Here is a 27,397-nt window from a genome sequence, read left to right as displayed (position 1 = left end):
GTTAACAAACAGCAGGATTTTGCTTCCCCTTGCTGGCTGCGTCACCAGCTGTGTCAGGAAGTGATCTCCCACACACTCGAGGAACCTCTGGGACGGTTCCCTATCTGCTGTATTATAAATCCATCAGATGTCTGGGACTTTGCAATAGCCCACAAGAACAAGGGGAGAGACCTTGAGACCTCATGCGGCTGTCTCTAAAGTGTCTTGCCCACCTCTTCATCCTGGTTGGGTGGCCTGTAGCACACTCCCACGATAAGGTCAGTCTTACTGGCCTTTGCTTTTATTCTGACCTAGAAGCTCTCAACCCTATCATCGCCATCCTTCATCTCCAGCCATTCCCATTCTTTCTTAACGTAGAGGGCTGCACCACTGCCTTTCCTGCCTTGCCTCTCTCTTTTGAAAAGTCGCTAGCCATCCATCACAGCACTCCAGCTGTGTGAGTCATTCCACCTCGTTTCTGTGATTTCCAAGTGATTTTTCTCCTGTTTTTTGATTCCAACAAAAGCCACTTAGGATTATTTTTGTTGTTTTTATTTTTTTAATGGCAGGCATTGTGTTTAACTTAAAAAACTTAAAAAATGAACGGACGAAGAATAGCTTTGTTTGCATTCTGGTAACTGCTGAGGCTTTGGCTGACGACAGCTTTCAGCTGCACCTGAACTAGGCTGGATTTGTCTCCTGCTCTCCATAGGTGAGTATTTCTCTTGCAGACCTTTGAATCAATGATTCCCCTGCTATTTGTCTCTTCTGGTTGCTGGAGAGAAGAGCTGCAATGTCACATCCTGATCCGTAAGGTGCTCAAGCTTGGTGATTGTCAGTAATTCAGGATATGCTTGCTTTTCTTTAAGTGAACTAAGGGATAAGCTATCATGCTGTGCCATTTCTTTTCCTGTGCGTAATGCCAAGGGATAGGGCTGCAGGTGCCTGCTGGTTCACGGGACATCCCAGAGCTTTGTACACAGCTTAAGTGATGGAACAGGAAAGACTCCAATATGGTAAAAACGTGATTTCTAGTGTTTTGGTACGTATATTCAAGTCAGTATGGGTCCATTTCAGACAGCATCGTCTCACATCTGTTTGTTGTCTCATATCAAACGCATTTTTACTGATTTGGCTACATACATACTCCACCCATAGTTTGCGTATTGTCTTCTTAGGGTGAGGTTTGCCTGCTGAACAGCGATACAAAAGAAGCTTAAATTACAGAAGCAGAGAAGCAGAGACAGTCTAGAGGCTCAATACAGTAGGGATCAGTTAGAGTATTACTTTGAAGTTGTTGTGTTCTGGGTCTTAGGTGGGATGAGAGACGGGTGTGAATGTTACAGCCAAGTGTTTTTCCCTGGTTCATTGCTCACCTGCTGCCATGCAAGCCAGCTCTTCTTTTCCCTGCCTCTGCTTTTCTTGTTGCATGCATATGCATCGCAAAATCTCTGAACAGATTTATTTTCACGTTTTAACAGTGTATAGCTAGAAGTGGGGCTTATCTCATCATCTGATGGAGATTGGTTGTGTATGGGGGAGTTTGCACGAATTATTAGCATCTCACCAAAAGCAAGGAACAGAAAAAGAAAGAAAAAAACACCAAACCACCCTAAAAGCTGCATAAATGACTATAGCTGAGCCAGCAGGAAATATTACCTGCAGTTTGCAGAGTCCTCATTTTGCTCAGCACTGACTGGATGGGGTTAACAGTGACCACTAATGAAGGAGCTCTGCTACCTGTCTGAGCAGTGCTCCAGTCTTTGTTGCTGCGTTATGAATGCACTGCTCCTCCTGCCACATTTCTTCACGCCCTCGGTTGTTATCTGAGCAGTGGTAGCCCCCACGAGCGATGCAGTCAGTGCCTGCTTGCTCCAGGTGCTCCATAAGCACAGCAGAAGGATGCCAGGGGGCTTGCAGGCAGTGTGTGCATGCTGTTGCTCTCTCCAAGAAGCCCCTGTTTTGGCTAGCTGCAGAAGAAACCATTTTTTCCTTGGTCAGGATCCTTGCAAACGCAGTGCAAGTGTACAGAACGGTACGGTGTCTAGCTGTCTTTTCGCAGTACGTGCAATGAGGTTATCTATTTTTCAGGCAGAGAAGTGCGTCCAGGCAGTTTGGAGAACTGCTGGCTCAGGCTTCACCTCCACTAATCCAAGTTCAGTCACTTTCCTCTGAAGAACCTGCATCAAGCCGTGGTTTTAAGCTGCAGATGGAGTTCTTCTCGCAGGACTGAAGTGCTGAAGCTCTCTGAGCTCCGAAGGCACCCTGAACTCATGTGAGTGTGACTGGCTGCTTTGCTTTTGGCAAGAGACCCTTTAGAGCCCCAGAGTGCGCTGTGCAGAGTCTCTAAGGAGAGGACTCCTGAGGCCGAATTTATTTGTATCCCACAGGAGGCTTTTTCTTGGTTGGCAACGTGCTTAAAAAAGAAAGAAATGCAAATGGGCATTTCCACGTGACTGTATTCTGCTCAGTGCAGTGTCTGCCTGTGTTGCAGACTGAGCTCCGTGGCATTGCAAAGAATGCACCAAAGTAAGTAGTGCAGGAGAGCATTTTTTCCAGTTAGAATGTTGGCCTTCCAAAGCAGGCCTGCCTTGGTTGCACTGGCTTGCATCTCAGCTGGTGTTCTGTTGTCAGGGTTCCCGTATTTCTAGCGGTTGTCAGGGCGGTGGCTCATGACATCGTAAGGCCGTGGCGATGTGACGGTAAGAATGTCCCATGTCAAGTACAAGATGGCTGTGTGGGACGAGGGGAAGCCATGGCCTGACAGCTGCCCTTCTGGTCAGCAGTGGAATTCTGCGGGGTCCATTAGAAGGCCATTTCTCTGTAATGCTTTCTCTGTTGGTTCCAGTCAAGATGTGGCCGTTGTATGAAGTAAGTTTGTGGTTGCTGTGAAGCTGGGAGGAATGTTGACTGCCTTGGGGGTTGAGAGGCCTTGCAGCAAGATGTGGAGAAATGTGAGGGTGGTCCCCATCTGCACGAAGAAGAGCAAGCGCTGCGTTCTGCACCTGGGATGCGGCAGCCCTGGCTGTACGTACAGCGTGGGGGGGGCGAGGGGCTGGAGATCAGCCCTGCCAAAAGGGAGGGATCTGGGCGTTGTGGTTGCTGACAACTTGAATCTGAGCTGGCAGTGTGCCCTGGGCACAGGGTTTGAGTTTGGGTGGTCCTTTGGGGAGCCAGGGGTTGGACTTGATGGTCCCTGTGTCCTTTAAGAAGGCCGAATAGTCTTTCAGTGATTGTTCTGGGCAGCTCACACCACTGGGTGTATAATTCATTTCACTTGGAATTTCAGGGTCAGACATAAATGTTATTATCTGCTTTAGAGAAAGAAGTGGGAGGCTGAACTGATATTTGGAAAAATGAAAAATGTTTAAAATGTTTTTTGCAAGATAAGCCCTCAGCAAACAGTCGTCCTGTTCCACTTTTGGCCAGTCTCAGATGCTTGTCTTCCAGAATGTCTGCGTGTGGATGAATCACAACAGGATCCTGGGAACTTTTAAGAAAGGTAGGAAGGAGGAACCGGGGAACTACAGGCTGGTGAGCCTCACCTCTGTGCCTGGGAAGATCATGGAGCAGATCCTCCTAGGAGCTATGTTAAGGCACACATGAGACAAAGAGATCCGAGACAGCCAGCATGGCTTCACCAAGAGCAGATTGTGCCTGACCAATCTGGTGGCCTTCTGTAGTGGAGTGATGGCTTTGGTCGACGGGGGAAGGGTGGTGGATATCATCTACCTGGACTTCTACAGAGCCTTTGACATGGTCCCTCAGCACATCCTTCTCTCTAAATTAAAGAGGTATAGATTGGAAGGATGGACTGTTCAGTGGAGTAGGATTTGGCTGGCTGGACACAGCCAAAGGGTTGTGACGAATGGTTTTGTGCCAGGGTGGAGGCTGATCACAAGCAGTGTCCCTCAGGGGTTGGTCTTGGGACCTGTGCTCCTCAGCATCTTCATCAGTGACACAGACAATGGCATCGAGTGCACCCTCAGCAAGTTTGCAGATGATACAAACTGGGCAGTGCAGTCGATAGTCTGGAAGGAAGGGAAGCCATCCAGAGGGACCTGGACAGGCTGGAGAGGCTGTGGGTGTCCCATCCCTGGAGGCATTCAAGGCCAAGCTACCCATGTTTGCCTTCTGTAGTTATCAGTGGGGCAAGAGGAAAATGAAGAGTACAATGAAGTACAGAGTGCTTTTCTTGTCTTGTTCAACTGCAAGTTCCTGTTTTCTCAAAGGCAAAAACAATTAAGGCTCAGCAAAAACAATTAAGGCTCAGCAAAAACAGTTAAGGCAGTCATTGTAAGTATTAATTTCTGATGATGGTGGCTGCCTGTGTTCGGAGGTCACACTTAGTTGAAGCACACTGCGCCTGTGGAAATTCTGCTGAGCAATTAGCAAAAATACCCTTGTCATTAGGAAGAAACAAGAACACTGTTGTCCATAAAGTAATCAGTGGCGTTTAAGCAAGTGACACCTCTTTGTTTTACAGGAGAAAAAAACGACAGGTGAGCCTAACATATTAATTAACTGAGAACAAAACGTTAGGAAGGACAAGACTGTGCTTGAGTTTTCCCAGTAATGAGTGCCTGAATTCCAGAGTGGGTTTCTGAATCTTTGTTTCATCCTACGGGTCCTATGAAGGACTGTGCCATCATTGTAATCTGCATCAGAAATGCCTCCTTTCTCAGTGCAAATCCTGCCATTGGATTAAGGGCAAAAATAATGTGCAGAGTAGGACTTCTATAGTACTCCATATTATAGAACTCTAAAGACAGACTATAATACTCTATATTACAGGGACTCTAAAAACAGACTGCTTCAACACACTTGGAATCAGCACACCTTTGAATCTGATGCAAAGAGATGCATGTTTGGTTGTTTTGTTTTGTTTGTTTTTTTAAATCTCTTTGAACAGCCAGATCAAGTAGCTGAGCAGCCTCGTTCCAGCTTTTCTGTAAAACTTGAGTCATGAGGAGTGCTTTCTCTAACAGTGGTAGTGTTGGGACACACGCTTCTCTTTTTGCCACAGACTGAGCATTGTTCTCTCTCCTTCTTCATATCTTGCAGGAAAGATTGCTTCACGTGTAATGAAAAGCTAGTGTCCAGAAGATCACTGCGGCCAGATGCCAATTTTGATGCCCTCGTCAGTAAGACTTGTCCAAGCCCTGATGTATGTGAAACTCATCAGGAGGGAATGCTGGCAAGAATCAGCTAACACAGTAGCAGCAAGCTTTCAGTGACAGCGTTAAGGAAGGGTGACGATTCAGGCTGGGAGCAGGTATGTCATCACCTGACTTGACCACATGTAACTTGATGCTAGAAATACACCACGTCCTCCCTCCCTGCATGGCAAGAGATGGCTCTCTTCTCCTGCAAAGGCAGCCGAAGTAACTTCTGTGTGCTGACTAGAGAGAGAAAACTTGGTGTCACTCCTTGCAAGTCCTGTGGCAGCCAGATATTGTGTGATGAGAGTTGCTGTCTATTTACTGTGTTTGGTTTCTTTGCTTTGCCATGCTGTACACGAGTAAAGGAAATGAATGGAATACGAGATGGTGACCTTGTTTTGTTTGCTTTGTTTTCCTTGCTTGGTTGTTTTTCCTCCTATTGCTTTTCAGTAGTGCGCCTTTTGCTTTGCTTTCCATTGTCTTTGTGTCTGTTTTGTTGGCTCTTTGTCTTAGCTGTTTCTTTCTTTGCATTAGCTTCTTCCTCCCAGAGGAGAGCATTCCTTGCCTTTTCAGAGGATGGTTCTTGGCTTTGCTTGGAGTTTCTCCCTTGCTCTTCATTCTTGGTTGCCTTACCTGGCTTTGCCTTCCTTGTCCCCTTGCCCCGGCCTTGCTCTTCCTTTGCCTTCACTTACCTGATGTGCTCTCTCCCTTGATTGTTCTGTTCTGTCTGTTCCTTTCTGGCTTCTTGAACTGCAGCCTCCTCTCTGGGCTTTCCTGCCGTGCTTGATGCATTTGCAGCTCCTTGGAGTTTCCCAGGTGGGTCCACGCCTCCTGGGCCTCCTTGCCTCTTCCCTTGTGGTGCTCTTGTGGCTTTTTCTCCAGCTGGCTGGATCCACGCGGGCCTATTGCCCCATTTTCTCGGCATTGGTGTATGTAGATTGTTCTATGTCATCTTCCCAGGCCTAGATGCTGAGTTTTTGCCTCTTCCAGACTCTGTTGTCATCTTTGCTTTTCCGTGAGAGTGTATTCTGTTCTGTTATCGTTGGTTGCTTGTTTTTGAATTTGGTGTTTGTTGTTGTTTCATTTATTGTTGTTGGCTTTCTTTGATGTGCGTGGGGTTTTTTGTTCTTTTTTTCAGTTTGGTGCTCTTTTTCTTTTTTTTTTGCTGTTCATTTCTTTGCACTGTATTTTTTTCCTAGTAGCGTTTCTTTTCCTTTCTCTTGTACTAGAAATTTTAGCTCCTAACACTAATCCAAATGTATAAACCACAAGTCTGAACTCTAAATCACACAGGTGTATGGGAACTGTATAATCACAGCCTGACCCCCTGTTTGACTACCTGAGGCGAGTGCTGAGTCAGCTGCAGGGGCACAGGTGATGGCAGTTTGACCTGAGTGACCGTAAGGGGTGGACCCTGGCTGCAGCCCTGCTAGACCCCATGTAAGGGCTGACTCCCAAGGAGGAAGGATCTCTATCTGGAGGTCACCCTTAGTGGAGCCCTTCTGCGCGCCCAGGGTACGGGTAAGCTTTTTATGTCATTCCTCCTTTGGAAACGCGCTCATCTCTCTGGTCCTTTACCTATTTGCCTTACAATCTGTTTGCCCTGCACACAGGTAATGTTTAACCCTCCTAATGGGTAGCCCTTATCTTTTTCTGTAAATGCAACAGGGATAGGGTTAGCCCTCATCAAGTAAGGGCCACCCTTAGTCCTAACAGCTAAGGGTAGCCCTGAAGGATTCCCATTTTGGTTATGGTTAACTCTAATCGGATGTGGTAACCGTTGACCTGTCACTGAAGGGAAGCCCTTCATCCTAACCTACTATGGTAACTCTTCATCCTAAACGCTAGCCTCTAACAGTAACCTTTAAGCCAATCCTTAGGGGTTTTCCTTCAGCCTTTGCACTGACTGAACTTGGTAGCATTTCCACGTGAAGCCTTATCTAATGCAGTAACCCGCCAATCTGATGCCAAAGGGTAACGGTCCGCAGTTAGTAGTAAGACTAAATAGTAGCACTTAACCGTAATCCAGCAGGGGATGAGGGCGAGCTTGTCTTCTGCCAGGGCGAGCGGCTGCGGGCAGTGCATCTCCCAGCTGAGGTGCCTGTAAACATCTGCCAGCTGTCCTTGTGGACGGCCCGTCATCGTCATGGAAACTGATTGTAACAGCACAAAGGTTCCAGGAGCGTGGGTGATGTCAGCTGTGACATCCTCTGGGGGGCCTGGAGCCGCCCTTTTTTGGCCTTGCAGCCCATCAAGCCAAAGCCTGCTGTCCTGCACGTGGTCCCACCGGGCAGAAACTCTTGGGACGTAGGAAGGTTCAGGGGAGGGGACAGATGCCTGAGGGCATTCTTTGATTCCATCCCAAGAGTTGTTTTGTCTTTGTTCTTTCCATGTCGTGTGGTTTTCCTTTGCTTTTCCTTTTGCTATTTAACATCTTTTCTTTCTTTTATGCTTCTTTCTCTGTTGCTATGCCTTGCATTGCATTGCATTGCTTTGGTTATTTGTTTTTTTTTCCCTTTGTTTCGGGCCAAGCCGCAGGGGCTGCTAGGGCAATGTCCTCACTTGGAGGGGGAGGCTGGGTTTCCCATCTGAGGGCTTCATGCACAAATAGCAAGGAAAACTCAGACACAGAGCAATCCTAAGCAAAGGCACGCCTTTTCTGAGACACTGTCTCAAGCTCCCTGAGCTCTTTTTTCCTACGAGGTAACTCCCCTGCTTTTTTCCATCTCTTATTACAACAAGAGAGATTTCCATCGCTCTTACAACAGCTCGCCAAATAATGTTCTTACCCACAGAAGCTTTCCCTTTTCCCTTTTCTCAGTAAGAGTCGCTTGAATCCCGGGCTGATTCCCTAAAACCAAGTGTAATTGTTCTCCTTCCCAGAAACCAGTCACCAACAGAAGTTGTCCTGTTAGCCCACATCCACCAAAAATCCTCTCAAATACACTATTCTTACAGCCAAACCAGACCATTTTCTGTTCAGTTGCAGTGCACTTACGGACCGTATTTCTAGTCTTGTTCCTGCTGAGGTAGTGGTAAAGAAACCCCAGTCTGCCTGACAGCAATACACTGCTCAGAGTAAAGCTGCTGGAGCACACAAAATGCTGTCAGGCGTCCGAGCTGAGCAACAGACTTCATTCCTGAATTGCACAGCTACCAGTAGAAGTGACCTCCACGCTGTTTGGCCTGTCCAAGGAGTTCACGCAGCTCTGAGTACCCCCATTTCTACACAGAGTGGTATCCCCCGTCGGCTATCAGCTGCTACTGTAAGCCTTTCTGCTGCTTGAAGCCAGAGGGGCCAGACCCAGCTGGCCCTTAGGGACCTCCTTTGACCCAGGCCTCCGACGGAAGTGTACCACTGGTTAACCCAGAATGGCAACTGTAGACCAAGGCTATCACAGGCACAGTTTTCCCTTAGCCAGGGAGCGGAAAGGACTCAGTCCAGTAAATGAAGATGGAACTGCTTACCCCTTTGTGAGGAGGAGGGCTCACACCCTACTAAACAAGAGCAGAATTTGAAGCAGTGATCCTTCCCTTGGGGCAGCCAGCCCTGAAATGAGGTGAGGGAGGGGTGGAACCAGGCTGCACCCCTTTGTCATCCAGGTGAGTTGCTTCCCTCTTTTTGCTCCTGAGCAGAACAAGATTTGATGAGGAGGAAAGCCTGTGAAGTCCAAAAAGACTGCTTTCCTACTTCCTTCCCGTTTGTGTTAGCTGGCTGTCACGGAGTGATCTAGATCAGTGTATGCCTGTGGCGGGGCAGTGGGCCTGTTTTCCTGTGTTTGGCTTTGCGATGATGCTGTCTTGAGTTCATGTGCTGGACTCTTGTATTTCGTGTCTTTGTTTTGCTTTGCTCTGTTTTCCTTGTTGTTTGACGTTCTTTTGTCAGTCTTGCTTTATTGCTGCTCCTGTGTTGCAATACCTTTGTTATGTTCAGATGTGGTGATTGATACTTTTCCCTTTCCCATTCTTGGAACTCTTTTCTCCCTCCTTCAGGGTGTTCCTCTTTGTTTCTCGGCTTTTCAGGTGATTTTGCTTTGCCTTCCTTGGCTTTTTGGAACTTGGGAAAAGGTACCGAGGTGCATGGATATGTAGAAGAAAAGCTCTCCTGCTGTGGCTGGGAGGTGATGCAAAGGAGGCCTCCCGAGCAAGCACCACAAAGGCAGCTTGCTTCTCCAGAGGCTGCAGCATAAGCTCGTGTTCCTTGTGGAGGACTCCGTTGTGCATCTGCAGGAGCTGCTTTGGCATGGAGGATTTTGTGGAGTTGCTGCCAGTCGTTGCTCGGATGAAGTGAGGCTTTTGTCCTTGTATCTGTGCAGGAAAGCAGTGCGGAGGGAACGTGTGTGGTGAGATGCTGAGGAGAGATTGCCTTCCTTGCCCCAGCAGGCTGCTTGTGTCCTGGTGATGCACGGTGACGAGAAGGCTGCTGTTCTGTGAGTAAGCCTGCCACGTGGGAGTAATGGTTGTGGCCTTTTGGGCAAGTCTCTGAGGAGAGGTCTTTGGGCAGGCTGGTTGTTTTGCTGGGCAAGTGCTGTTTCAGTTGTTTGTTGCCGTGCTTGGTTGGTGCTTGTTTGAGAAATAGTGGTCCTGTAGACGAGCAGTGCTCTGGCAGCAGGGGAGTGAGAAATGTCATGTCCACCCAGTCTTCTCCACGAGCCTTACGCTGCCTTTCCCCAGTGTCTGTAAATGGCTGTAGAAATGGCAGGGGGAGAAATGGGGAAGAGGGGAGGTGCGGTTTCTGTGCATGCTGTGTCCACGGAGCAGGTGTGAGCTCCTAAGAGCTGGGAGCCCTGCAGAGCGTCCTGGGTTTGTTTTGCTTCCTTGTTGGAGCTGTTGGGATGCTTTTGTGGGTGCTTTGTGCGTTTGAAGTCCCTGTGAACTCTGCTGAGACCAGTGGTGTCCTAGGGAGAGCCCCGCTGCCCCCTTTTTGTTCGGGCTGTTTTCTTCCCTCGGGAGGTTAAAAGGGCCTTCAGAAACCCAGCAGTACAACTTGCTGCTGCTCCAGCCTGTCAAGTGGAGATGATGAAGTGTGACCGCCACTGGGGCAGGGAGGAGAGCAGCTAAGAAATGGTGTTCCCGTAGACTGTGTGGAGCTTGTTCTTGTGAAACGGTCCCTTGTGCTGCCAGAATCTCTCTGACTTTCAGCCATGGCCTCTTCCTCCTGGCTTTCAAGATGTTCAGAGGCATTGCTAAGAAAGAAAGAGCAGAGCTCTTCCTAGGCCATGGCCGAGTTCACCTTTCCAGGTGTATGCCAGAGCATGAAGCATGGTCAACAAGGACGGGGTAGCAGGAGCTGGAAACAGGGGAAGCTTCCACAGAGCCCCCCGCTGGAGTCCCAGGGTGATGAGCTGAAGCTGATCTTGGCAGCATGAAAGGTGGTTTTCCGGGATGTGTGCCGTATAGGGCTCAGGGCTGTCACTGGGGTTGCTTTCACAGGACCCCCCCCAGCCCAGCTCAGGACCCCCGGTGAGTCTGTGGGTGACAAATGTGTCACTGAGAGACAGCATCAGGGTGGGAATGCGGGGACCATAGTGCCCAGGGCAGAGCCAAGCGGTGCTGGGGGGGTCACCCCCGAGGAGAAAGTCTCCCCCACGGGAGAAATGGATTGCTTAGCTCCCCACTAAGCTCCCATTGCCTCCCAGTATTGTCTAGAGTCTTCTTGTGCAAACTCAGTGCCCCCCAGTGCTGCCTGGCACCACCCCAGTGGTGTCTGCGGCCCTGAATAGCCTCCCAGTGCCCTGCAGTGGGCTTCCCAGTGCCTCCAGTACTGCCCAGTGCCCCCAGCTCAACACACCCACTGCTCACTGCGTGACCATCTCCTTCCCCAGGAACAGCACAAGGCAACAGAGACGTTGACAGCAGCGATGGAGATGGAGATGTTCAGAGTGGAGGAGCTGTTGGCTCGCTGCAGCCACCCCAGCATCCCCGGAGGTGGGCACGGGGGAGCCTGGGGGGGGGCTTTAGTGCTGCACAAACGACTGCAGGCAGAGGTGTAGGAAAGCGAACGCCATACGTTTAATAATTTAACGTACAACACAGCAAATAAATGACGATATTCCCAACCATTTCCCACCCTAACAATTGTTTCTGATCCCACCCCCTACAATTCCCACCCTCTAATCAATTTCCCACCCCGCAATCAATTGCTCACAACCCACCCTCCTCCCCCCTTCCCCCCCGCTCCCTCCCACCAATAGTTCCCTCCCTCTGCAGAAAACCTCCCAGCCCCCCAAATTCCCACCCCAACAATTCCTTCCTCCAAATTCCAACAACTTGGGAGTGTAACGTGATCAGAGTACAATTTCTCCCCCAGAATTGCCACCCCACAGAATTCCCTCCCCCTCCCCCCCATCTTCAATGCCAGCAGTTACAGAATGTCCAATCATTTTTGATGCCAACCATCTCCCACGGCAGCCATTTCTCACCCCAGCAGTTCCCCACCCCCCAAATTCCCACCCCAACAATATCACAGTACAGCCATTTCATTTCTAACCTCAGAAAGATCCCAGTGCCTTAAGAATTCCAGCACCAAATTCCCACCCCCCACCCCGGATTCCCACCCCAACAATATCTCAGTACAGCCATTTCCAACCTCAGGAAGATCCCAACACCCCATGAATTCCCACCCCAAGAGTTCCCTCCCCCCACCCCGGATTCCCACCCCAACAATATCACAGTACAGCCATTTCATTTCCAACCCCAAAAAGATCCGAGCACCCCAAGAATTCCCACCCCAAGTTCTCACCCAAAGAGTTCCCACCCCAAATTCCCTCCCCCCACCCATTCCCCACCCCGCAACCATCCCCTCCCCACCCTCTTCCCACCCCCCAGCCTTCTTTTCCCACCCCAAAGCTTTGACAGTCCAACCCTTTGGCGGTCCATCAGCTTCAGAGTCCCGCATTGCCCCAGCCCAAGATGCCGTTTGTGGACAGCCCAGTTTTGGAGGGGTAGGGCTGGGGCCGGTGCTGGTGCCCCCGGAACACTGCCGCTGCTCTCTGGGCATGGTGGGGGCCAGCGAGGAGCCCAGGGCTCCAGGGAGCCGTCTTGGTCGGCTATGGCCACGTCTCCTGCTCCAGCAAGTGGGCCGGTTTCTTGGTGCGCTCCCGCTCGAGCCGCTGTTGGGCTGTGATGGGCACCCCATCAGGGCACAGTCCTCCTGCTGCCCGCCCACCGTGCTGACACAGCCAGCTTGGCCTAGCGCCGGTGTTTGTGGCCTGGGCCATCGTGGCAGCGCGGCAGCTTCCTCTTTGTGGCTGGGCCGCTGCCAGTGTGCTGCTCGTGCCCGGTGCTCTTGCTGTTAGTGGTGGTGCAGGCGGGCGCTGGGCACTTGGCTGGCTCGGTGCTGTCTTTGTGGTGCATGTCTGCCAGCCGGCAGGAGATGAATCCGGGTGGCAGTGCCAGGCGGGTGAGAACCACCCGGGGCTGCCTCCGCTGCACCTCTTGGATCAGACGTGCAGTGCAGGGCAGCAGAGGTGCGGGGGCAGCCAGGGGGGTCGGCAGTGCCAGGCGGGTGAGAACCACCCGGGGCTGCCTCCGCTGCACCTCTTGGATCAGACGTGCAGTGCGGGGCAGCAGAGGTGCGGGGGCAGCCAGGGGGGTCGGCAGTGCCAGGCGGGTGAGAACCACCCGGGGCCGCCTCCGCCGCGCCTCTTCCATCAGATGTGCAGTGCGGGGCGACGGAGGCGCAGGGGCAGCCAGGGGCGTCGGCACGGGCAGCTCAGGGGATGCTGGCTGCCAGCAGAGCGAGTTGCTGAGGAGCCCTGATTCAGGATGTGTCTCTTTGCTCAGCTCCCTGCTGGCCCCGGAGGAGTCCGAGTGCTCTGTGCTGGAAGAAGAGGAGTCGAGGCTGCTGGAGACATCAGGGCTCAGTGGCTCTGTGGCAGTGATGCGCTGCATCAGCTCTTGCGTTTGGCAGCTGTTTGCAATGGCTTTGGTCCCCTCTCTTGTGACACCGGGCAGGTCCTGCTTGTGCTGGGGGACCTCCAGAGCCGCTTCTGAAAAAGCAAGAACATCCCCCCGAACGATGATGGCAGCCTTCCCACAGCCACTCGGTGCAGGCAGCCACCTCTGGGGGTCACCTCTGCGGAGCACAGTCTCACCGTCAATCCAGGTGAGCAAACGGTCCATTTCCACATCATTGTTGTCAAGTCTGCGGGTGCTGGGTGTCTCTTCTGGAAAAGGCAGAAAATGCCCAGCGGGGCAATGGCAATGCCGGCTTTCCCACGCCCACTCAGTGCAGACACCCCCCCAGCAGCTCTGCTGCCCCTCCGAGAGAGACTCACCGTTGTTGATCCACGTGAGCAGGTCATCGATGTCTGCGTCGTCGTACAGGATGCCTGTCTTGGATGTCACTTCTGGAAAAGGCAGAAAATGCCCAGTGGGGCAATGCCAGCTTTCTTTCCCACACCCAGTGTGGGTGGGTGGGTGGGTGCCAGCAACCCCCCGCCAGCTCTGCTGCCCCCAAACTCACCGTCAGTTGAGCCATGCCAGGAGATGCTGGATGTCCGCCACGTCCTCCGGGATGTCTGCGCTCGCTGTGGCTGCTGGAAAAGCAAGGACATCCCCAGTGGGGCAATGCCAGCTTTCCCACAGCCACCCGGTGCGGACAGCCTGCCGCACGCCCCGCAGCCCCCAAACTCACCCCCTGAGTCCAGCGCTGCGGTGCTGCAGCCGAGCGGAGCCGTGGCGGGATGGGGGCACCCGTCGGTGGGCGCTGGGTGCCCCTGGTCCTCCGTGAGCACCACGGCGTCCTGAAAGGGCTCCATCGGCGACTCCCAGGTGGCGGGCAGGGTGCAGGGCACGGGGAGCACCTGCTCCTGCAGTGGTGGTACCTGCAAAAGAACTGGCGGGGGGCCGGGGCGGCCGGGGGCCTGCGGCAGGCAGGTGCCTGCGGGCTGCGGGGGCTCCCCGTGGAACACGGCCCCAGGCCACAGCCCCATCGGCTGCTGGGGCAGCAGCGTCCCTGCCAGCAGGGGATGTCCCCAGCAGTGAGCAGGGGCAGTGGGGGGAGCCATAGCTGGGTGCAGCCCCCCAGGTAGCAGCTGCAGCAGCGGTAAGTGCAGCCCCAGAGTTGGGGGCAGGCCCCCAGGTGGCAGTTGAGCCCCAGTTGGGGGCAGCCCCCCAGGGGGGAGCTGCGCTGCCTGTCCCCAGACACCTGGTACCCCAGGCCAGACAGAGGCCTGAGGCGCCAGGTAGGTGGCAGTGGGGACAGGGAGGGCTTGGGGTGGTACCGGCATCGGTCCGCGGATGGTGGGCTGCATCCAGGCGGGGTCCGGTGGCGGCACAGTCGCTTCAGGGAAGATGGCGTCGGGTGTCAGAGGCACCGTCAGCGCTCCTCGAGGGATTCTCTCTGTGGGGAAAGGCCAAAGTAGGCTCTGGGGTGGGCTCTGGGGTGAGCTCTGGGGCGCTGGGGTGGGATCTGGGGCACAGGGCTGAGATCGGGCTTACAGGGCTGGGATCTGGGGCGCTGGGGTGGGATCTGGGACGCTGGGGTGGGATCTGGGTTACGGGTGTGATATCGGGGTTACAGGGGTGGGATCTGGGGCGCTGGGCTGAGATCTGGGCTGTTAGGGTGGGATCTGGGGCGCTGGGGTGGGATCTGGGACACTGGGGTGAGCTCTGGGTTACAGGGGTGATATTGGGGTTACAGGGGTTGGATCTGGGGCGCTGGGGTGAGATCTGGGGCACAGGGGTGGGATCTGGAGCGCTGGGGCCAGCTGAAGCATGGGAGCAGGGGAAGCCTGCTGCCTTACCTGCCATGACAGCTGGAGAGTGGCAGTTAGGGGAGCCCCTCCCCCCAGGGGGGTTGCGTGACCGTTGGGGTCAGCCCCTTTCCCCCGGGCTTGAGATGGTTGCAGTTTTTGTCGCCACAAAGACCTTAAAGACCCTCAAGTCTAAGCACAACCTAACCATACCAGCCTAACTCTAACAAGCCCCTGCTCAATCATGTCCCCGAGCACCACCTGGTTTTCAACACATTCAGGGATGGTGACTGAACCAGCTCCCTGGGTGGAATAGGGAGCCAGCCCATCAGGTCTCCCCTCAGCCTCCTTTTCCCCACACTAAACAGCCCCAGTTCCTTCAGTCACTCCTCAGAGGGCATATTGGCCAAGGCCTTCCCCAGCCTTGTTGCCCTTCTTTCAACCTGCTTCAGCACCTCAACGGCCCTTCTGTGCTGAGGTGCCCAAAACTGAACACTGGACTCGAGGTGAGGCCTCGCCAGTGCCGAGTCCAGGGGCAGGATGACTTCCCTAGTCCTGCTCACCACACCATTCCTGAGCCAGGAATTGTGGTTATGCCATTGGCCTTCTTGGCCACCTGGGCACACTGCTGGCTCATCTTCAGCCACCTGTCCGTCAGCACACCAAGGTCCCTTTCAGGGATCAGGCAGCTTTCCAGCCACTCCTCCCCAAGGAGGACTGGGGGGACGCCTGGGCTTGTTGTGACCAAAATGCAGGACCCGACACTCGGCCCCATTGAAACTCATCCAGTCAACCTGGAAGAGTGAAGAGAGAACAAAAACCAAGCAGGCAAAGAGCAGAGCTGTCCACAGGGGGCAGGGCTTGGGGCAGGGCCTGTGTCGGAGGGTGGTCCAGCACAGTGGTGGCCTCGGGGCCCAGGCTGGAGGGGGCCTGGCACAGTTGAGGCCTCGTGTGGGCCCAGAAGGAAGGGGGCCCAGGCACAGGTAGAGCCTCGGGGCCCAGGATGGAGGAGAACCAGGCTCAGTTGGGGCTGTGTTGGGGCCCAGGATGGAGGAGGACCAGGTGCAGTTGGGGCTGCACTGGGGGGGCCGGAGCTGGAGGGGGGCCTAGCAGAGTTGAGGCCTCCTCTGGGCCCAGACAAAAAGGGCCCAGGCGCAACCAGGTCCTTGGGGCCCGGGATGAAGCAGGCCCAGGCCCAGGCCCAGTTGGGGCTGCTTTGGGGCCCAGGATGGAGGAGGACCGGGTGCAGTTCGGGCTACACTGGAGGGGCCCGAGCTGGAGTCGGGCCTAGAACAGTTGAGGCCTGCTCTTTTCCCAGATCAAAGGGATCCCCGGCACAGCCAGGGCCTTGGGGCTCAGGATGAAGCAGCACCAGACACAGTATGGGCTGCTTTGGGGCCCAGGATGGAGGAGGACCAGGCACAGTTGGGGCTGCTTTGGGGCCCGGGCTGGTGGGAGGCCCGGCACAGCCAGAGCCTTGTGGCTGCACTCCCTCTGTACAGTTCAACCTTGATCCCTAACCTAAAATGGTAACTGTAGTGAAAGGCAGTAGCTGATCCAGCTGCTTTCCTGTGTTTTAATTTTCCTAAGAATGGGGAAGGACTCAAGCTAGTAAACAAAGACCCCTTTCTGAAGAACAGGACTCAGAAAGTATTAGCACAGAGCAGATCTCCCCTTAGTAGGAGAGAAGTAGAGATTCTTCCCCTTAGACAGGCAGCCCTTAAATGAGGGTGGGGAGGGCTGGAGCCAGGCTCCACCCCTTTTTGCCCAGGTGAAATGCTTGCAGGTGTGCTCCACAGCAGAACGTGTTTTAATGAAGCCTGGGAAAGCCTGTGACATCAAAGAATCCTTTCTTCCTTCTTTCTTGTTTGTGTTTGTTGCCTGCAGTTCCAAGCAGGTGGACTCTCAGTGTCTTGCAAGTGACAGCTAGCAGCAGCAGGTCCAGCCAGGAGGCACAGCACCCTGCAACCTCCAGGTGAGTGACAGCAGGCAGGCAGGCTTTTGGGCTCTGCAGGGTCATTGTGTGGAGCATTATGCACAGGAACAGCTGAGTGTAAAGATGATGTCCGAGCTGCAGAGCTAAGCATAACGGAGAGGCCCAGCGGCTCAGCTCGTTTCCCAGCGTGAGGCAGGAAATTAGAGCCACGAGGGATATGCAGACGCTTTCTGCTTTTGTCTGTTGCCTCACTCCTTCTGCCCCTGTCAGAGGGGAGGAACGAGCTGCACTTGCACAGAGACATTGCTCTCACGGCCACTCCCCCCTCAGGTTGGAGCATTCCTGGCTGCAGGATGGGCAAACCGAAGTTCTTGCCTGATTGTGTCTGTGAAGCTTAAAAAGGGAGACAAACTATGGCCTCTTGGCTCATGAAGTGAGAGAGGGGATGCTGTGCTACTGGGCTGCAGTCAAGAGTCTGAGAGAGTCTGTGTTCTATGAGATTTGAGAGACAGTTCTGGGGAGTGTGGGAGCAGTGCAAACGTGCAAGGGTGCTTTTCCTTTCAGGGGCCTTTGTGCAACAGCAGATGTTGATGCCCTAGAAGCACGGTGCGGAGCACATCCTGGGATCAAGGTGCCACGGACTGGAAAATGCTGCTGTGGCGGAGTTCCTGTGTGAAGACAAAACTCCCAGTCCCCCAGAAAAGTGGAGGCAGAAGAGCAGTGACAAGGTATCTACATGTCTATCTGTGTATGTGCACAGCAGGCCCAGGCTGCCCCTGCTTCCTCCCTCCACGGGATCTGCTCCTGCTGCTGCTGCTGCTGGAGTCTCCTCTGGCCACGGTGGCGTGGGGCGAGTTCTTGTGTCAAACAGGATCTACCGGTCGTCAACCCGTTGTGACTGGGCCTGATCCCCTGGTTGACCTTTAATTAATCCCAACATTATCCATCCCATAACCTACCCTGGCACTGAGGTAAGGTGCAGTCCATCTGGCCCCGTGGACTCGGGCATCCAGCTTTTGGAGCAGGTCCAAAACCATCTAATTGTGGATTATGCATGGCCTATTCGGGTCCCCATTCCTATCTACCAGCACAGGGGACTGTGTTCCCAGGAAGTAATGAGTCTTGCTATTAAAGACTGAGGCAACGAAGGCATTAAGTACCTCAGCCTTGTCCTGATCCTTGGTCACCAAGTTGCCCTCGGCATCCAAGAAGGGATGGAGATTCTCCCTAGCCCTCCTCTTGCTGTTGATGTATTTACAGAAATATTTATTGTTGCCCTTTACCTTGGTGGCCAAGCTCAGTTCTAGCTGGGCTTTGGCTTTTCTAATTTTGTCCCTGCACATATTTGCTACGTACCTGTAATCATCATAAGTAGCTTGCCCACTCTTCCACAGACCATAATCTGTGGAATCCGCTCCTGCACCTTTAAAATTACTTCCTGAAAGTATTGCCAGCCTTCCTGGGCTCCCACGCCCTCCAAAAGTACTTCCAAAGGGAACCTCTCAACCATGGTCCTAAAGAGGTTCAAGTTTGCTCTCCGGAAGTCCAAGGTGGCAGTTCTGCTGACTCCCCTCCGTGGTTCAGCAAGAATTGAGATATCTAGCATCTCACGATCACTTTGCCCCAGGCGGCCTCCAGCCTTGACATCCCCCACAAGACCTTCTCTGTTAACAAACAGCAGGATTTTGCTTCCCCTTGCTGGCTGCGTCACCAGCTGTGTCAGGAAGTGATCTCCCACACACTCGAGGAACCTCTGGGACGGTTCCCTATCTGCTGTATTATAAATCCAGCAGATGTCTGGGACTTTGCAATAGCCCACAAGAACAAGGGGAGAGACCTTGAGACCTCATGCGGCTGTCTCTAAAGTGTCTTGCCCACCTCTTCATCCTGGTTGGGTGGCCTGTAGCACACTCCCACGATAAGGTCAGTCTTACTGGCCTTTGCTTTTATTCTGACCTAGAAGCTCTCAACCCTATCATCGCCATCCTTCATCTCCAGCCATTCCCATTCTTTCTTAACGTAGAGGGCTGCACCACTGCCTTTCCTGCCTTGCCTCTCTCTTTTGAAAAGTCGCTAGCCATCCATCACAGCACTCCAGCTGTGTGAGTCATTCCACCTCGTTTCTGTGATTTCCAAGTGATTTTTCTCCTGTTGTTTGATTCCAACAAAAGCCACTTAGGATTATTTTTGTTGTTTTTATTTTTTTAATGGCAGGCATTGTGTTTAACTTAAAAAACTTAAAAAATGAACGGACGAAGAATAGCTTTGTTTGCATTCTGGTGACTGCTGAGGCTTTGGCTGACGACAGCTTTCAGCTGCACCTGAACTAGGCTGGATTTGTCTCCTGCTCTCCATAGGTGAGTATTTCTCTTGCAGACCTTTGAATCAATGATTCCCCTGCTATTTGTCTCTTCTGGTTGCTGGAGAGAAGAGCTGCAATGTCACATCCTGATCCGTAAGGTGCTCAAGCTTGGTGATTGTCAGTAATTCAGGATATGCTTGCTTTTCTTTAAGTGAACTAAGGGATAAGCTATCATGCTGTGCCATTTCTTTTCCTGTGCGTAATGCCAAGGGATAGGGCTGCAGGTGCCTGCTGGTTCACGGGACATCCCAGAGCTTTGTACACAGCTTAAGTGATGGAACAGGAAAGACTCCAATATGGTAAAAACGTGATTTCTAGTGTTTTGGTACGTATATTCAAGTCAGTATGGGTCCATTTCAGACAGCATCGTCTCACATCTGTTTGTTGTCTCATATCAAACGCATTTTTACTGATTTGGCTACATACATACTCCACCCATAGTTTGCGTATTGTCTTCTTAGGGTGAGGTTTGCCTGCTGAACAGCGATACAAAAGAAGCTTAAATTACAGAAGCAGAGAAGCAGAGACAGTCTAGAGGCTCAATACAGTAGGGATCAGTTAGAGTATTACTTTGAAGTTGTTGTGTTCTGGGTCTTAGGTGGGATGAGAGACGGGTGTGAATGTTACAGCCAAGTGTTTTTCCCTGGTTCATTGCTCACCTGCTGCCATGCAAGCCAGCTCTTCTTTTCCCTGCCTCTGCTTTTCTTGTTGCATGCATATGCATCGCAAAATCTCTGAACAGATTTATTTTCACGTTTTAACAGTGTATAGCTAGAAGTGGGGCTTATCTCATCATCTGATGGAGATTGGTTGTGTATGGGGGAGTTTGCACGAATTATTAGCACCTCACCAAAAGCAAGGAACAGAAAAAGAAAGAAAAAAACACCAAACCACCCTAAAAGCTGCATAAATGACTATAGCTGAGCCAGCAGGAAATATTACCTGCAGTTTGCAGAGTCCTCATTTTGCTCAGCACTGACTGGATGGGGTTAACAGTGACCACTAATGAAGGAGCTCTGCTACCTGTCTGAGCAGTGCTCCAGTCTTTGTTGCTGCGTTATGAATGCACTGCTCCTCCTGCCACATTTCTTCACGCCCTCGGTTGTTATCTGAGCAGTGGTAGCCCCCACGAGCGATGCAGTCAGTGCCTGCTTGCTCCAGGTGCTCCATAAGCACAGCAGAAGGATGCCAGGGGGCTTGCAGGCAGTGTGTGCATGCTGTTGCTCTCTCCAAGAAGCCCCTGTTTTGGCTAGCTGCAGAAGAAACCATTTTTTCCTTGGTCGGATCCTTGCAAACGCAGTGCAAGTGTACAGAACGGTACGGTGTCTAGCTGTCTTTTCGCAGTACGTGCAATGAGGTTATCTATTTTTCAGGCAGAGAAGTGCGTCCAGGCAGTTTGGAGAACTGCTGGCTCAGGCTTCACCTCCACTAATCCAAGTTCAGTCACTTTCCTCTGAAGAACCTGCATCAAGCCGTGGTTTTAAGCTGCAGATGGAGTTCTTCTCGCAGGACTGAAGTGCTGAAGCTCTCTGAGCTCCGAAGGCACCCTGAACTCATGTGAGTGTGACTGGCTGCTTTGCTTTTGGCAAGAGACCCTTTAGAGCCCCAGAGTGCGCTGTGCAGAGTCTCTAAGGAGAGGACTCCTGAGGCCGAATTTATTTGTATCCCACAGGAGGCTTTTTCTTGGTTGGCAACGTGCTTAAAAAAGAAAGAAATGCAAATGGGCATTTCCACGTGACTGTATTCTGCTCAGTGCAGTGTCTGCCTGTGTTGCAGACTGAGCTCCGTGGCATTGCAAAGAATGCACCAAAGTAAGTAGTGCAGGAGAGCATTTTTTCCAGTTAGAATGTTGGCCTTCCAAAGCAGGCCTGCCTTGGTTGCACTGGCTTGCATCTCAGCTGGTGTTCTGTTGTCAGGGTTCCCGTATTTCTAGCGGTTGTCAGGGCGGTGGCTCATGACATCGTAAGGCCGTGGCGATGTGACGGTAAGAATGTCCCATGTCAAGTACAAGATGGCTGTGTGGGACGAGGGGAAGCCATGGCCTGACAGCTGCCCTTCTGGTCAGCAGTGGAATTCTGCGGGGTCCATTAGAAGGCCATTTCTCTGTAATGCTTTCTCTGTTGGTTCCAGTCAAGATGTGGCCGTTGTATGAAGTAAGTTTGTGGTTGCTGTGAAGCTGGGAGGAATGTTGACTGCCTTGGGGGTTGAGAGGCCTTGCAGCAAGATGTGGAGAAATGTGAGGGTGGTCCCCATCTGCACGAAGAAGAGCAAGCGCTGCGTTCTGCACCTGGGATGCGGCAGCCCTGGCTGTACGTACAGCGTGGGGGGGGCGAGGGGCTGGAGATCAGCCCTGCCAAAAGGGAGGGATCTGGGCGTTGTGGTTGCTGACAACTTGAATCTGAGCTGGCAGTGTGCCCTGGGCACAGGGTTTGAGTTTGGGTGGTCCTTTGGGGAGCCAGGGGTTGGACTTGATGGTCCCTGTGTCCTTTAAGAAGGCCGAATAGTCTTTCAGTGATTGTTCTGGGCAGCTCACACCACTGGGTGTATAATTCATTTCACTTGGAATTTCAGGGTCAGACATAAATGTTATTATCTGCTTTAGAGAAAGAAGTGGGAGGCTGAACTGATATTTGGAAAAATGAAAAATGTTTAAAATGTTTTTTGCAAGATAAGCCCTCAGCAAACAGTCGTCCTGTTCCACTTTTGGCCAGTCTCAGATGCTTGTCTTCCAGAATGTCTGCGTGTGGATGAATCACAACAGGATCCTGGGAACTTTTAAGAAAGGTAGGAAGGAGGAACCGGGGAACTACAGGCTGGTGAGCCTCACCTCTGTGCCTGGGAAGATCATGGAGCAGATCCTCCTAGGAGCTATGTTAAGGCACACATGAGACAAAGAGATCCGAGACAGCCAGCATGGCTTCACCAAGAGCAGATTGTGCCTGACCAATCTGGTGGCCTTCTGTAGTGGAGTGATGGCTTTGGTCGACGGGGGAAGGGTGGTGGATATCATCTACCTGGACTTCTACAGAGCCTTTGACATGGTCCCTCAGCACATCCTTCTCTCTAAATTAAAGAGGTATAGATTGGAAGGATGGACTGTTCAGTGGAGTAGGATTTGGCTGGCTGGACACAGCCAAAGGGTTGTGACGAATGGTTTTGTGCCAGGGTGGAGGCTGATCACAAGCAGTGTCCCTCAGGGGTTGGTCTTGGGACCTGTGCTCCTCAGCATCTTCATCAGTGACACAGACAATGGCATCGAGTGCACCCTCAGCAAGTTTGCAGATGATACAAACTGGGCAGTGCAGTCGATAGTCTGGAAGGAAGGGAAGCCATCCAGAGGGACCTGGACAGGCTGGAGAGGCTGTGGGTGTCCCATCCCTGGAGGCATTCAAGGCCAAGCTACCCATGTTTGCCTTCTGTAGTTATCAGTGGGGCAAGAGGAAAATGAAGAGTACAATGAAGTACAGAGTGCTTTTCTTGTCTTGTTCAACTGCAAGTTCCTGTTTTCTCAAAGGCAAAAACAATTAAGGCTCAGCAAAAACAATTAAGGCTCAGCAAAAACAGTTAAGGCAGTCATTGTAAGTATTAATTTCTGATGATGGTGGCTGCCTGTGTTCGGAGGTCACACTTAGTTGAAGCACACTGCGCCTGTGGAAATTCTGCTGAGCAATTAGCAAAAATACCCTTGTCATTAGGAAGAAACAAGAACACTGTTGTCCATAAAGTAATCAGTGGCGTTTAAGCAAGTGACACCTCTTTGTTTTACAGGAGAAAAAAACGACAGGTGAGCCTAACATATTAATTAACTGAGAACAAAACGTTAGGAAGGACAAGACTGTGCTTGAGTTTTCCCAGTAATGAGTGCCTGAATTCCAGAGTGGGTTTCTGAATCTTTGTTTCATCCTACGGGTCCTATGAAGGACTGTGCCATCATTGTAATCTGCATCAGAAATGCCTCCTTTCTCAGTGCAAATCCTGCCATTGGATTAAGGGCAAAAATAATGTGCAGAGTAGGACTTCTATAGTACTCCATATTATAGAACTCTAAAGACAGACTATAATACTCTATATTACAGGGACTCTAAAAACAGACTGCTTCAACACACTTGGAATCAGCACACCTTTGAATCTGATGCAAAGAGATGCATGTTTGGTTGTTTTGTTTTGTTTGTTTTTTTAAATCTCTTTGAACAGCCAGATCAAGTAGCTGAGCAGCCTCGTTCCAGCTTTTCTGTAAAACTTGAGTCATGAGGAGTGCTTTCTCTAACAGTGGTAGTGTTGGGACACACGCTTCTCTTTTTGCCACAGACTGAGCATTGTTCTCTCTCCTTCTTCATATCTTGCAGGAAAGATTGCTTCACGTGTAATGAAAAGCTAGTGTCCAGAAGATCACTGCGGCCAGATGCCAATTTTGATGCCCTCGTCAGTAAGACTTGTCCAAGCCCTGATGTATGTGAAACTCATCAGGAGGGAATGCTGGCAAGAATCAGCTAACACAGTAGCAGCAAGCTTTCAGTGACAGCGTTAAGGAAGGGTGACGATTCAGGCTGGGAGCAGGTATGTCATCACCTGACTTGACCACATGTAACTTGATGCTAGAAATACACCACGTCCTCCCTCCCTGCATGGCAAGAGATGGCTCTCTTCTCCTGCAAAGGCAGCCGAAGTAACTTCTGTGTGCTGACTAGAGAGAGAAAACTTGGTGTCACTCCTTGCAAGTCCTGTGGCAGCCAGATATTGTGTGATGAGAGTTGCTGTCTATTTACTGTGTTTGGTTTCTTTGCTTTGCCATGCTGTACACGAGTAAAGGAAATGAATGGAATACGAGATGGTGACCTTGTTTTGTTTGCTTTGTTTTCCTTGCTTGGTTGTTTTTCCTCCTATTGCTTTTCAGTAGTGCGCCTTTTGCTTTGCTTTCCATTGTCTTTGTGTCTGTTTTGTTGGCTCTTTGTCTTAGCTGTTTCTTTCTTTGCATTAGCTTCTTCCTCCCAGAGGAGAGCATTCCTTGCCTTTTCAGAGGATGGTTCTTGGCTTTGCTTGGAGTTTCTCCCTTGCTCTTCATTCTTGGTTGCCTTACCTGGCTTTGCCTTCCTTGTCCCCTTGCCCCGGCCTTGCTCTTCCTTTGCCTTCACTTACCTGATGTGCTCTCTCCCTTGATTGTTCTGTTCTGTCTGTTCCTTTCTGGCTTCTTGAACTGCAGCCTCCTCTCTGGGCTTTCCTGCCGTGCTTGATGCATTTGCAGCTCCTTGGAGTTTCCCAGGTGGGTCCACGCCTCCTGGGCCTCCTTGCCTCTTCCCTTGTGGTGCTCTTGTGGCTTTTTCTCCAGCTGGCTGGATCCACGCGGGCCTATTGCCCCATTTTCTCGGCATTGGTGTATGTAGATTGTTCTATGTCATCTTCCCAGGCCTAGATGCTGAGTTTTTGCCTCTTCCAGACTCTGTTGTCATCTTTGCTTTTCCGTGAGAGTGTATTCTGTTCTGTTATCGTTGGTTGCTTGTTTTTGAATTTGGTGTTTGTTGTTGTTTCATTTATTGTTGTTGGCTTTCTTTGATGTGCGTGGGGTTTTTTGTTCTTTTTTTGTTTGGTGCTCTTTTTCTTTTTTTTTTTGCTGTTCATTTCTTTGCACTGTATTTTTTTCCTAGTAGCGTTTCTTTTCCTTTCTCTTGTACTAGAAATTTTAGCTCCTAACACTAATCCAAATGTATAAACCACAAGTCTGAACTCTAAATCACACAGGTGTATGGGAACTGTATAATCACAGCCTGACCCCCTGTTTGACTACCTGAGGCGAGTGCTGAGTCAGCTGCAGGGGCACAGGTGATGGCAGTTTGACCTGAGTGACCGTAAGGGGTGGACCCTGGCTGCAGCCCTGCTAGACCCCATGTAAGGGCTGACTCCCAAGGAGGAAGGATCTCTATCTGGAGGTCACCCTTAGTGGAGCCCTTCTGCGCGCCCAGGGTACGGGTAAGCTTTTTATGTCATTCCTCCTTTGGAAACGCGCTCATCTCTCTGGTCCTTTACCTATTTGCCTTACAATCTGTTTGCCCTGCACACAGGTAATGTTTAACCCTCCTAATGGGTAGCCCTTATCTTTTTCTGTAAATGCAACAGGGATAGGGTTAGCCCTCATCAAGTAAGGGCCACCCTTAGTCCTAACAGCTAAGGGTAGCCCTGAAGGATTCCCATTTTGGTTATGGTTAACTCTAATCGGATGTGGTAACCGTTGACCTGTCACTGAAGGGAAGCCCTTCATCCTAACCTACTATGGTAACTCTTCATCCTAAACGCTAGCCTCTAACAGTAACCTTTAAGCCAATCCTTAGGGGTTTTCCTTCAGCCTTTGCACTGACTGAACTTGGTAGCATTTCCACGTGAAGCCTTATCTAATGCAGTAACCCGCCAATCTGATGCCAAAGGGTAACGGTCCGCAGTTAGTAGTAAGACTAAATAGTAGCACTTAACCGTAATCCAGCAGGGGATGAGGGCGAGCTTGTCTTCTGCCAGGGCGAGCGGCTGCGGGCAGTGCATCTCCCAGCTGAGGTGCCTGTAAACATCTGCCAGCTGTCCTTGTGGACGGCCCGTCATCGTCATGGAAACTGATTGTAACAGCACAAAGGTTCCAGGAGCGTGGGTGATGTCAGCTGTGACATCCTCTGGGGGGCCTGGAGCCGCCCTTTTTTGGCCTTGCAGCCCATCAAGCCAAAGCCTGCTGTCCTGCACGTGGTCCCACCGGGCAGAAACTCTTGGGACGTAGGAAGGTTCAGGGGAGGGGACAGATGCCTGAGGGCATTCTTTGATTCCATCCCAAGAGTTGTTTTGTCTTTGTTCTTTCCATGTCGTGTGGTTTTCCTTTGCTTTTCCTTTTGCTATTTAACATCTTTTCTTTCTTTTATGCTTCTTTCTCTGTTGCTATGCCTTGCATTGCATTGCATTGCTTTGGTTATTTGTTTTTTTTTCCCTTTGTTTCGGGCCAAGCCGCAGGGGCTGCTAGGGCAATGTCCTCACTTGGAGGGGGAGGCTGGGTTTCCCATCTGAGGGCTTCATGCACAAATAGCAAGGAAAACTCAGACACAGAGCAATCCTAAGCAAAGGCACGCCTTTTCTGAGACACTGTCTCAAGCTCCCTGAGCTCTTTTTTCCTACGAGGTAACTCCCCTGCTTTTTTCCATCTCTTATTACAACAAGAGAGATTTCCATCGCTCTTACAACAGCTCGCCAAATAATGTTCTTACCCACAGAAGCTTTCCCTTTTCCCTTTTCTCAGTAAGAGTCGCTTGAATCCCGGGCTGATTCCCTAAAACCAAGTGTAATTGTTCTCCTTCCCAGAAACCAGTCACCAACAGAAGTTGTCCTGTTAGCCCACATCCACCAAAAATCTCTCAAATACACTATTCTTACAGCCAAACCAGACCATTTTCTGTTCAGTTGCAGTGCACTTACGGACCGTATTTCTAGTCTTGTTCCTGCTGAGGTAGTGGTAAAGAAACCCCAGTCTGCCTGACAGCAATACACTGCTCAGAGTAAAGCTGCTGGAGCACACAAAATGCTGTCAGGCGTCCGAGCTGAGCAACAGACTTCATTCCTGAATTGCACAGCTACCAGTAGAAGTGACCTCCACGCTGTTTGGCCTGTCCAAGGAGTTCACGCAGCTCTGAGTACCCCCATTTCTACACAGAGTGGTATCCCCCGTCGGCTATCAGCTGCTACTGTAAGCCTTTCTGCTGCTTGAAGCCAGAGGGGCCAGACCCAGCTGGCCCTTAGGGACCTCCTTTGACCCAGGCCTCCGACGGAAGTGTACCACTGGTTAACCCAGAATGGCAACTGTAGACCAAGGCTATCACAGGCACAGTTTTCCCTTAGCCAGGGAGCGGAAAGGACTCAGTCCAGTAAATGAAGATGGAACTGCTTACCCCTTTGTGAGGAGGAGGGCTCACACCATACTAAACAAGAGCAGAATTTGAAGCAGTGATCCTTCCCTTGGGGCAGCCAGCCCTGAAATGAGGTGAGGGAGGGGTGGAACCAGGCTGCACCCCTTTGTCATCCAGGTGAGTTGCTTCCCTCTTTTTGCTCCTGAGCAGAACAAGATTTGATGAGGAGGAAAGCCTGTGAAGTCCAAAAAGACTGCTTTCCTACTTCCTTCCCGTTTGTGTTAGCTGGCTGTCACGGAGTGATCTAGATCAGTGTATGCCTGTGGCGGGGCAGTGGGCCTGTTTTCCTGTGTTTGGCTTTGCGATGATGCTGTCTTGAGTTCATGTGCTGG

At 51.5% G+C, this 27,397-nt stretch overlaps 2 long non-coding RNA genes across 12 annotated transcripts; both read left to right on the top strand.

Moving 5' to 3' along the window:
* Positions 1 to 630: 630 nt before the first annotated feature.
* On the top strand, positions 631 to 6,496 carry LOC121107036. 6 transcript variants are annotated; one of them, XR_005840333.2, is made up of 5 exons: positions 1,988 to 2,254; positions 2,370 to 2,508; positions 2,614 to 2,681; positions 2,828 to 3,481; positions 5,044 to 5,524. It is a non-coding gene; the product is annotated as an uncharacterized LOC121107036 (long non-coding RNA). The 6 variants fall into 6 exon arrangements; XR_005840330.2 differs by adding an exon at positions 631 to 691 and having other exon boundaries at positions 2,071 to 2,254; positions 2,370 to 3,481; XR_005840332.1 differs by adding an exon at positions 6,435 to 6,496 and having other exon boundaries at positions 2,370 to 3,481; positions 5,044 to 5,254.
* A 12,566-nt stretch (positions 6,497 to 19,062) lies between these two features.
* On the top strand, positions 19,063 to 24,935 carry LOC121107035. 6 transcript variants are annotated; one of them, XR_005840327.2, is made up of 6 exons: positions 19,063 to 19,132; positions 20,511 to 20,694; positions 20,810 to 20,948; positions 21,054 to 21,446; positions 21,806 to 21,921; positions 23,484 to 23,964. It is a non-coding gene; the product is annotated as an uncharacterized LOC121107035 (long non-coding RNA). The 6 variants fall into 6 exon arrangements; XR_005840326.2 differs by lacking the exon at positions 19,063 to 19,132 and having other exon boundaries at positions 20,106 to 20,694; positions 21,054 to 21,121; positions 21,268 to 21,921; XR_005840324.2 differs by having other exon boundaries at positions 19,072 to 19,132; positions 20,810 to 21,921.
* Positions 24,936 to 27,397: the final 2,462 nt, after the last annotated feature.

The sequence above is a fragment of the Gallus gallus genome, chromosome 17 (genome assembly GCF_016699485.2).
Source record: "Gallus gallus isolate bGalGal1 chromosome 17, bGalGal1.mat.broiler.GRCg7b, whole genome shotgun sequence".
NCBI lineage: Eukaryota > Metazoa > Chordata > Aves > Galliformes > Phasianidae > Gallus > Gallus gallus.
Note: the sequence above shows the minus strand (reverse complement) of the source record. Positions and strands in the feature narration are given on the sequence as shown.